This window comes from Gossypium hirsutum, chromosome A06 (assembly GCF_007990345.1).
Source record: "Gossypium hirsutum isolate 1008001.06 chromosome A06, Gossypium_hirsutum_v2.1, whole genome shotgun sequence".
NCBI classification, from domain to species: Eukaryota; Viridiplantae; Streptophyta; class Magnoliopsida; order Malvales; family Malvaceae; genus Gossypium; species Gossypium hirsutum.
Window position 1 is genome coordinate 19431758 of NC_053429.1, and position 11844 is coordinate 19443601.

General features: G+C 36.1%; 1 non-coding gene across 1 annotated transcript; it reads left to right on the forward strand.

Moving 5' to 3' along the window:
- The first annotated feature begins 3048 nt into the window (after window positions 1–3048).
- LOC121231624 (small nucleolar RNA R71) lies at window positions 3049–3155 on the forward strand. The gene has a single exon (XR_005929680.1). It is a non-coding gene; the product is annotated as a small nucleolar RNA R71 (small nucleolar RNA).
- Window positions 3156–11844: the final 8689 nt, after the last annotated feature.

The following is an 11844-nucleotide window of genomic DNA, read 5'->3' on the forward strand; positions in this document are numbered from 1 at the left end:
CTTACATCACACATTAATTCAAATGGAAAATCCAGGTCTGGTGTGACGATTATTGGTGCCGTAACTAATCGACTCTTCAAATCCTTGAAAGCTTTTAAGCATTCATCATCGAACTTAAATGCCGTGTCCTTCTCCAATAATTTGCATAAGGGTTTAACACCTTTGGAGAAGTCCTTGATAAATCTTCGATAGAAACTGACGTGGCCCAAAAAGCTCCTAACACCCTTTACAGATGTTGGAGGTGGGAGCTTCTCAATAACATCTACCTTTGCTTTGTCTACCTCGATTTCATTTCTCGTTATCCGATGCCCTAGAATAATTCATTCTCGCACCATGAAATGACACTTTTCCCAATTAAGTACTAGGTTCGTTTCTTCGCATCGCCTTAGAACCTTAGCTAAATTGGCTAAGCAATCATTGTAAGTATCTCTGAATATTGAAAAGCCATCCATAAAAACTTCAAAGTACTTCTCAACCATGTCAGTAAAAATAGACATCATACATCTTTGAAATATTGCTGGTGCATTACATAAACCAAATGGCATGCGTCAAAATGCAAATGTACCATACGGGCAAGTGAACGTTGTCTTGTGCTGATCTTTCGGTGTTACTGTGATCTGATTATACCCCGAGTATCCATCAAGAAAATAGTAATAGTCTCGCCCCGCGAGTCTATCCAATATCTGATCCAAGAACGGCAAAGGAAAGTGATCTTTCCTAGTTGCCTTGTTCAGCCTCCAGTAATCAATGCAAATCTTCCATCCCATAACTGTTCTAGTAGGTATCAACTCGTTATTCTCGTTCTCTATGATTGTGATACCTCCCTTCTTTGGCACGCACTAGACCGGACTTACCCACGAACTGTCTAAGATGGGATAAATGGTACCCGTATCTAACTACTTGATAATCTCCTTTTTCACCACGTCTTTCATAATAGGGTTCAGTCTTCGTTGTCCATCAATCGTCCCTTTTACGCCATCTCTTGTGCATGCATACAGATGGACTAATACCGTGGATATTGGCTATGGTCCATCCGATAGCCTTCTTGAATTGTTTCAACACCGAGATGAGTTTCTCTTATTGCTCAGTAGTTAATTCTATTGAAACAATCACAGGCAGAGTAGAAGCGTTACCTAAATAAACGTATTTTAAATGTGAAGGTAATACCTTAAGTTTTAATTTAGGTGGTTCCTCAATTGACGCTTCTCTTCTCTAACTCTAAATATTCAAAACGGGATTACGAATTAAATCCCCTTTGATTAGCTTCTAACAAAGCTAAGTATTCATCCTCCTCTTCATCATTTGGAGGATCTGATGTCAAAATTTGTTCCAACGGATCCTCAACATAGTTGAGCTCCTTTTCCACTATTAAATCTTCTAAATTGGATACTGCAGAACAATCATCAATTGTGTCAGGAAATCGCATAGACTTAAAAACATTAAATGTTACCTGAACACGCATCGTAAGCTCACCCTTCTGCACATTAATAAGGGTTCTTCCGGTTGCTAAGAACGGTATTCCTAGGATAATTGACACTTCTTTGTCTAGTTTAAATTCTAGGATAACAAAATCAGCAGGGAAGATAAATTTATCTACACGTACCAATACATCCTCGATTTTTCCTTCTGGATGTGCTAAGGATCAATCTGCTAGTTGAAGTATAACCGTAGTAGGTCTAACTTCCCCTAACAACAACTTTCTAAATATTGACATAGGCATCAAGTTTATACATGCACCCAAGTTACATAGTGCCTTACCATAATATGTTGCTCCAATGTTGCAAGGTATGGTAAAACATCCAGGATCTTTCAGCTTTGGGGGTAGTTTGCTTTGAAGATATGCGCTGCATTCCTTCATCAGAGCTACCGTTTCAAATTCTCCAAGTCTTCATTTTTTGGATAGGATATCCTTCATGAACTTGACGTAGTTCAATATTTGTTCAAGTGGTTTAACCAACGGGATGTTGATGTGAAGTTGCTTGAGTACGTGTAACAACTTCTTGAATTGAATTTCCTGCTTCTACTTCTGAAGTCTTTGAGGGTAGGGTGGTGGTGATTTCTTTACTGGAACTAATTGATTCATTTTCTGCGGCAATTCTGCATCTAACAGATTTGTTAGTTGATCAAAATTAGTTGGTTCTAAAATTACCTTGTTGGGTTTTGTAAATTTTGGTTCTTGTGAAACTGGAATTTCAACACTCGGTTGAACTTTCTCTGAGTTTTGAGCATCAGGTAGCTCCTTTTCAGCTTCGATAGTGTTAGGCTCTCCTGTCTTTTCGTTCCTCAATGTTAACGTTTTGCAATGTTCCTTCCCTGATTTTCTTGAATTCTTCGTATCACTAGGTAAAGCACCTTGTGGTCAGTTCCTGAGTTCAGTAGCAAGTTGGCCCACTTGATTCTCTAAATTTCTTAGAGTGGCATCGTTTTTCGCCATGTATGCCTTTAATAAATTCTCTAAGCTATTGGATGATTCAGCCTGAGCTGATTTCTAAGCTTTTGGGAAAAACTAAGCGGCTGAGTCAGTCTAGGTTGGGCGTAGTTGTTACTGGTTCCAGCCCCTTGGTTACTCTAGGAAAAATTCAGGTGGTTTCGCCACAATGGGTTATAGAAGTTAGATTGCAGTCCTTGCCTTCCTTGATTTTGGTTCTAGTTACCCATGTAGTATACGGATTCGGGGTTTGATGGACATTCTTTAAACAAATTCCTTCCCCACAATAAACATAGGCTATACTCTCAAATTAGTGAGGTGGTTGGGTTGCAAAATTGTTAGACCCATTAGTGGTAAGATTCTTAAGCATTGAAGAGATTGAAGATACCTGATATGCAAATGAAGTGAGAGTGTCCACTTCATGTATTCCAACAACTCGTCTTCCTGACGCAGCTCGATTGGTTGGCCATTGATAATTATTACTGGCGATCCTCTCAATGATTTCGTAAACCTCATTATAAGACTTAGAAAGGAGAGCACCGTTAGCAGAAACGTCCACTACCATCATCGTGTGAGCATTGAGACCATTATAAAATGTCCCAAGTTGGATGGAATACAGGATTCCATGGTGATGGCATTTCCGTAATAGTTTTTTGTATCGTTCCCATGCCTCATACAAGGACTCATCATCCATTTGTTGGAAGGCAGTGATCTTGTTCCTCAATTTAGCGTTCTTGCTTGGTGAGAAATACTTCATAAGGAATCTTTCGGCTAACTCTTGCCATGTAGAAATTGAGTTTGGTGGCAATGAATTCAACCAGGTTCGAGCTCTGTCCCTTAGTGAGTACGGGAACAGCTTCAATCGTAATGCATCTTCGGGAACTTCAGCTAATTTGAAAGAGTCGCTCACCTCTATAAATAGTCTTAGGTGAAGATAAGGATCTTTAGTAGGCATTCCACTGAATTGGCCCACCGTCTGAAGCATCTAGAACATGACTGGCTTCAGCTCGAACTGTTGTGCCTCGATTTTGGGTCTCCTAATTCTTAGATTAAGATCGTTAAATACTGGCACAACATATTGTCTTAAGGCCCTATCCCTATCATCAGCAATAAGAATAGGATTTTGAGCAAGGTTTGCTCGTTTCCTTGATCCATATTCTCGAATTCATTCTTTCAGTCCTTCTCTGGTTCATTTGTCTTCTTCGCTATTGAAAGGTTTGTTCTATCTCAGGGTCTACAAGAAGTAAGTCAATAATCTAGTCAATACTCATAAACACCTGAAATTATCAAAGAAAAATTAATAAAGTTAAAAATTAAACAGAAAAATAAACCAAAATGTAAAACTAACATATTCACAAATAATGACTTTTTTTTAAAATAGTCCCCGGCAATGGCGCCAAAAACTTGGAACGACGGAAATGTTCAAGTGTACACAATCGCAACAAGTAATAAAGTGACAAGTAAATGTTGAGTTATCGTACCCACGGGGACTGTAAAAAGAATTATTTATGAAATTAATTGTAGAACACTTTGGTGAGGTAAAAATAATTTGGTTTTAAAAGATGGTCAAAAACTATTTAAAAACTAAATAAATAATTAAAATTAAACAAAGGAGTTCTAATGCACGATTTCAAATAAGATTTAATCAATGTAACATACTTGTGTTGGATTAATTATATTTCTTTAACTTAGAATTATTAAACTCATGTTTATATGGTTACGAATAAATTCACAGCAACCCGGTAATTTGCTAACTTATGAACAAACTTACATACAAAAATCCATTCATCTTTTGACATATCCCTATGTCAATTCAATCGGCTAAACAGATTCTAGTAAGCAAACATGCTATTGCACATACATACTCATTAAACTAAACTAATCTCTTGCATATCCTTATGTCAATTCAAACGATTAATTAATCTAATAAGCATATAAAAGACTATGTGAAGTAACAAGGCATCCCTACCTTGAAACAATTTAATCACAATAATCTTGCAAGTTATGCAAGGCAATAATATCGCCAGATACATTGCTAATTTAACCTTCAACTACCTTAGAAGAATAAACATGCACTGATTAAGTACTGTGTCAATTAATTACAATTGCAATCCATTTAAATAATTAATTTATTAGCTACCTCACAGTCGTAACGCAAGAATAACTTAGGCATGATTTTACTTAATCAAGCATCTTACCAAGGTCTATAACAACATAAACACGATTTTAACAATTCAAGCAGGCAGAATATAATCAACCCAACACAAACTTAAGTTTAAGCTAAATTGATTAAAATAACCATTTCAATAGCATAAATATTCATAAACATGTTCATCAAAACAACAACAAAAATTAGAGAGATAGGGAACAAGAAGCAAATCCAATGTTTCTCCGTGGCTTGACTAGTTGCTCCGTTCTTCGTTCTTCGTTGCCCTCGACTATCAAGGTGGCTTATGAACATTTAATTGCTGCTCCAAAATGGCTGATGAGAGCCTCTTTCCCAAGAGAAGAAATTGACACTTGAACAATAAGGGAAATGGGATGAAAAAAATGAGAGAAAAAGTGAGAGAGGAGAAGAGAGAATGAGAGAATGTTGTAGAATGAGGGATGGCTTGAATGATCAGCAAGGGGTGGATTTTATTGCTGAGTATGGCAGCTAGAAATAGCAAAAAGAATTAGCCTAAAAGACCTCCCTTGGCTGGCCACACACATGGAAAAGTTGAGAGTTTCAACTTTGCTATTTTAGGCTTGGGGCAATTTCATAAAGCCACAAGTAATGGAGGGGTTTGCATGCATTTTGAAAGTTCTTCAAGGGCCTTTTTGCAAGCATATTTAATCAGCTAAAATTCTGATTTGGGTCAGCCTATGGATGGTTCTAGGCTGCCCATTTAGTGGCTGGTTCGGTTCACTCAATATGGTTCGATCGGTGTGGTTCAACTGGACTCTTTCTCCATAATTAATTAAAAATAATTTATTTAACCCAAATCAAATGGGGAATAAATTAAAATTAATTAAATTATGAATTAATACACATTTTTGGATCATCTTAGGCTGGAAATTAAAGTGCCTCGAAACTTTAAATTGCATCTCGATTTTGTGATTTCAGCAGTGTCAGCCGAGCCAATTTTCGCCCTTTGAGCGAATCTGTCGAAAATAGTCAAAATTAATCAAAATTAAGTATAAAATTAACTAAAATCATCTTGTTTAAATTTTTAACACATTTTAATTATTTTATAATATTTAATTATTTTTTGACAAGAATTTACTCGGATTTGCATGAATTTAAGTAAAGTTAGATATGAAAAAGTATATAAATTTTTGTGTTTCCATTAGGCCAAATTTGACCTTTGAAGAGGAGCTAGTTCAAATTTTGGATCATGAGGTAAAGGTTCTAAGAAGAAAATCCATCCCACTGGTTAAGTTTCTTTGGCGTAATCATAGCACTAAGGAGGCCACGTGGGATCCGGAAGATGCGATGTGATAGTAGTATCCTTATCTGTTCTGATCAGGTAAAGTTTGAGGCCGAAGTTTTCTTTAGGTGTAGAGTTGTAACACCCCAAAAATCTCTTATATATTTATTTTCGTATGTTTGTGACACAAATATGTATCTACTTTAGTGGTTAAGTGTTCTAGGTATGTGTGTGAGGTCTCAAGTTCAAGCCTTAGCTTGGGAAAATTTTTGTTTTTAAATGAATAAACCCCTATCTTTAATCAGTAGGCTTATTAATAAATGTTGGTAAAATATGTCAGAAAGGGCCTGCTGGTTTAGTGGTTAAGTTGAGTGTTAAGAGGGTGGAGGTTTGGAGTTCAAATCTCTACACGATCAAGGGGATTTATTTTTGTTGCTGGTGCCGTGTGAATGTTGTAGTTTGACCAAAATTCTGTAGTGTTTGAGTGAGGTTTGAATTTAGTTGTTGAGTAGTTTTTGGTGGACAATTTGGGGAGTGGATTAAAGGATATGGGGAGAAAAATATGGATGGAGGAGTTTGAAAATAACCAAATTTGGTGGTGGAAAGTTCAGGTACTCTCTCTCACCTTCTCAATTTTCTAATAGTTTTCTTTTTTTTTACCTTTGGTTTTTCTCTGCCGAATTTTTGTAGTCTTTTCTCTACTTGCCGCCGTCTTGTTCTTCTCAAATCCTCTTACTGCCGAAATCCCTTCCTTTTTCTATTGGTGATTGCTTCTCCTTGTTGCTACTGAAACTCTCCTTTTTTTTTCCTCTTTTCTCTACCTTTTTATTTCCCTTTGCCTATTTTTGCTAGGTGAATTTCTGCTACATCTTTTGTTCCTTTTCAGGTTTTTTTACTTCCCTTTCCATCGTTTTTCTTTTTCTTTTTCTCACAGTCACCTCCTCTGTTTTGCCTATTTTGTCATTAGTTCCCCTTTTCGATTCGTTTGCTCTTGTGTTGCTAGATCGCACTCTGCTTTGTCGATAGTTTGCAAGGGATTTTCAACTCTTCCTTTACACTTTCTTTCTCTGCTTCTTTTCAACTGGGGTTCTCGTCTAACAACAGTCGGTTGTGCTTGATCAGTAAGTATGGTTGAATTGAAATTCAATGTGAAATGTGATTAAAGGTTTAACAAAAAGGTTTTGTGTCTCTCGTTTTAGGTGGAGACCAAGGGTGGGTTGGTGCATCTTCAAGAAACTAAGGGAGCGATTTCAGTTGTTTTTGATAAGGGGGCCTGATTTTTGATCGATTTTTAACTTCGTTAGGCTTTGATTGAATAATGAGTTAAGTAGTTGATTAAATGATGTTTTGGGTTGAATCTAGGTTTGGAGTACTCGGAGTGTGGTTTAACTTCAAAATGAAATCAGGTGTGTAACCACAACATGGTAGATGGAAATTGGTGAAAAGTCGAAAAGTGTGGTTGTCGACTCTACAAGGACGTGCGACCGCCCGTGTGATAGGCTGTGTAACCGAACACGGGCTTGTGATCAACAAGGCTGGCCGTGTGCGATACATAGGCCGGACCGTATTGGGCCGTGTAGGCCCACACAGGTGAACCACACCGGCGTGTGGAATTTTTGGGTCAGGTCATGTGATCCACACGTCCAAGGCCATTTTGGGCTGTGTGGGCCACACAAGCGTGTAGGCCCACATGGGAAAACAACATGGGCTTGTGGGCCCATTTTCACTGTTTGACTGCTAAAGTTACATACGTCGCCCGAGTCGACTGTGGAGCTACTGTAGGGTCGGTAAGCTTACTTAGACCCCTCATTGATTGAAATGACTGTATGACTGATATGAAGAAAATATGATGATGTTTCATTGATTTAATACTGTATGCTCTGACTACATTTATGATATCATGTTATAGTATGTCATATCTGTATATTCATTGAATTGGGTTGGGGGTTTATATTATTCGGAGAAAGTGTAATGAAAGGCCTCGAGCCTAATTTACTGGCAGCTCAGCTGCAAACTATTGTTTATTGCCGAATTCGGTACTTTTTGGAGTGTAGGGATGGGTGGGTTGATTATATCCCCACGTGGAGTATAGGGTTGGATGTAGTTGGAGTGTAGAGGCTGGCTGGGTAGGATTTGATACTTTATATCTGTTACTGTACTGAATATTGATACTATAATGGGCCAAGGCCCAAATGCATGATTGCTTCTTTATTGTAATGGGCTAAGGCCCTAACTGAAACTGAAACTGTTACTGAAATATGCTTAGGCCCAGACTATGATTGCTTTTTGTCTGCTTGTTTATATAGGAATTACACACGAAGTTTTTGTAAACTTACCCTTTTGTTTTATCTGTACAGGTAATCCCCATACTTAGACAGATCGAAGCGGCAAAGGACTCAGCGATGGCCACACGACCCCCTTTTTACACTGTTTCGTACTTAATTAGATTTTTAAAGTTTTATTTGGGGTATTTTACTGTAATAATAGCCTCTATGGATTTTTTCTTTAAACTTGGATTTTATACTACTTTATATTTTATATCTGCTAGAGGTAGGTAAAACACTGTGTTTTAGCAAAATACCTATAAGGACACAAACTGTTTTAAAAAGCTTCTGCAACGTATAATGTTTTGAAAACTAATGACTAAATCAAAACCATGACTTTGGAAATGAATAAAAGATAATGACGAGTTCTAAACGGAAAATGTTTTAAGCTAAGTTACGGTTATTCAACATAAGCTACAGTTTCCAAACACACTATCATGCGACATCGCTAGTTTCGGCCATAACGTCTAGGCCGAGTTTGGGGTGTTACATGATCGGTTATTAAATAACTTAAAACGAACTTTAAAAATAAAATTGGGTTTGGAAATAATTGAGGAAGAATGTGTTTTAATTATACTAAGGACTGATTTGAAAAACAAGGGGAAAATGGGTGTTTTTAAAAGGCAATTTTTCTTCTTTTTTAAAAAAAACTGCTCATCTTCCTTACTTAAAACCCCCACATCCCTTCCCTCCCATTTACCTTCACATTCAAAAAAATTTCCCAAATTCAAATGATTTTTCTCTCAAAATTAACTAGTCATTGGTTATTTCCTAACTATCCAAACACCTCAACACCTTCCAATTTTAAAGAAAAATTATTAAACCCTCATCAAATTCGTCATTATTCTTTTCACGTTCAACTTCAAATTAGCTCCACAACTTGTTGTTTTCTTCAAAATGAGGTAATTTCTTGACTTATTATAATTAGATTAAGGTTTTTGTTTTTCTAATTCAGAATTTAACTGAGTGCATTGAGAGTTTTTAATATTTAAAGCTTTTTAATCAAATTTCGGTTCAACAATGGTGAAATTTGAAATAATGAGTAAACCTTTTTTTTATATTTCTAATCTATTTTTAACTAAATAAAAGGTATTTGAACTCAATTTGATAGATCAATAATCAATTTTAATGAATTTCAAATTTCTCCCTTTTTATATGTTCATACAAGCTTTATTTTTTAAAATTTTAAATTCATAAGATTAGGTAAAATTAAAGGTTTATCTTAGTAATAATAGGTTAAATAGGATGTTTAGAAACTTAATTAAAGTTTAAGAACAAAAATTGAGTCAGGAAACCTCATGTTTCGACAAAATAAGTTGATTTTCAGTACAAGAAAAGTGAGCTGAGTGGTGATTTTGCTATTTTTTTTAGTTTAACGATGTTAATAATGTGTTTGTAATGTACTTAATGTGAATGCAAAGTGTCAGACTCGTCGGGAGCTTCTACGAGCAAGGTGAAAGGGAAAGAAAAGCTTGCTCGAGATTGTTATGCGTAAGGTATCGACTAGGCGAGTGATTGGGATTGCGGATCTTAGGCACGATTCCTAAGGTTGAATAGGAGATTAGGTTAGTCTAATCACCTAATCTAAGCTTCGAGAGTAAGTATTCTTACTTGATTTACGTACTATTAAATTCGATGCTTGTTTATCCTGATATGTGAATCATGTGAAATATTAAGCATGTGTTATGTGTAAATGAAAATGATTGATAAGTGCTTGTTGGTTTTATGCGCACTTAAATAATTTAATATGATTATGGCTCTTTTGAGCAATTGTGATAGCATTTGAGAGTGCATTAAAAGTGTTGAGAAATTGTTGTTAACAAGTGAAAGTTTGTATAAATAGTGAGTAAAAATGTATATAAATAGATATGTTGGCATTGTGATTATTTGGAACCATTGGATATCATTGGCATGCCATAGGATTGTGAGTACTAACCATTTTTATTATGTGTTAGGGCATTGTGGCCTGGATATAGCATTCGAGAGATAAGGGAATGTCGAGCATAGCTCCATTCGCCGTAAATAGCATAGTGTGTTTGGAGAGTGTGAACATTCATGCTATACTTATATGGAGATAACGTATAACTTTATGAGTCATGAAGAGTGTCTAGAGATCTGTTTATCCAATGCATTATTGATTATATATATGTTCCATGTCACATTATGCCAATATATCATTGTGTTTACTTTGTGATATGTTTGATACTATGCCATGGTTGCATGATTTAGTATATTTTCTTTCAACTACGGATTTTATGTCGAATTGTGGCAATTCTTTGTGCACTCACTGAGCTTTACCAAGCTTGCACTCCTTACTTTACTTTACAGATAAATAGTTCGCAGGTTAGTGAGAAAGGTGGCAAATCGATGATCCATCATCGCAAGGCATTTTTTTAGAGTATGTGTGTTGAGCTTTTAAACTCTGAAGTGAAGGAAATGTGGGTCGGTCCAAGGGTTTAGTACTAGAATTAGACTTAGACTTTTTTAAATAAATTTTCAACGGGTTGTAAACAAACATTTCAGAATGTTTAATTTTTTTGGGGGATTTGAATGTTTTAATTGTTTGTTTGATTGTTTGTTTGGATGGTTTTATTACTAGTTTAATGTGATGATAATCAAATGAACTAACAATTTTTTTGCAGCTAAGGGAGACCACCAAGAATTAAGGTACTATACCTTCTGATTGTGTGAATGAAATAATTAATTTAGAAAAGCATGCACTTAGGACTAATTCTTGTATGAAATATTCTGCAAACGTGTGGTGTGTATGGTTGGTTGGTGTGGTTTGAAAGTTTTAAATGGAGAGTCACCTCGATGGCTAATGTGACGTTCAGAATTCAGGTTAGACATTAATATGGAAATGATATGAGGTACATATAAGTCTTTGTTGTGGAATTGATGCCAAACTTGTACATTGTTGGTTTTGGTAATATGGCCATTTATAGGTGGTTGGAATTTGATGTTTTGATTGCATATAGTGCATATATGTTGTTATAATCTAAATTGGCATGAGTTGGGATTAATTATTTGAGTTGATTCATGATATGTGATGGTACCCTTGGGGCATATTGATTAGATGATTATGGGGTTGATATGGTATGTTTTTGGATTGTTCTGAACATGTTTACCATTGGCTAAATTGTATTTTGAAGTTGTCTTTTTAGGTTGAAAATTGAAGCATGCACCAAATGACATATTTTGTATCACACGACTTGTCCGCATGGTCGCATGTCACACACAGGCTGGTGACACGATTGTGTCTCCACTAGAAAATAGGAAGCTTTAGAAGCACACGATTCCTGATTGTCATATAGGCTGGCCACATGTCTGTGTGAGTACTGTAGATTTGGTCATTTAGTTTTTCACACAATCTCAGTGGGTTACATGACCTAACCACACGGTCATGTGAATTTTGTAGAAAAATATGAGTTTTAACCCACATGGCCTCAATGAGTTACACGGCCTAGATACACAGTCGTCCGACTCAAGTTTTACACGATCACATTTTTTTACATGGCCTGGGCACACAGTCGTGTGACCTTTGTTTCAAAAATTGCCTTACTTTTTGAAAATTTTTAAATTTGGTCCTTGTTCATTCCTGAGTCAAATTTAGAGCTTTTGTAAGCTCATTTGAGACTTGAGAAATGCTTAAAACAATATTGAATGTTTGATATGATTCAAG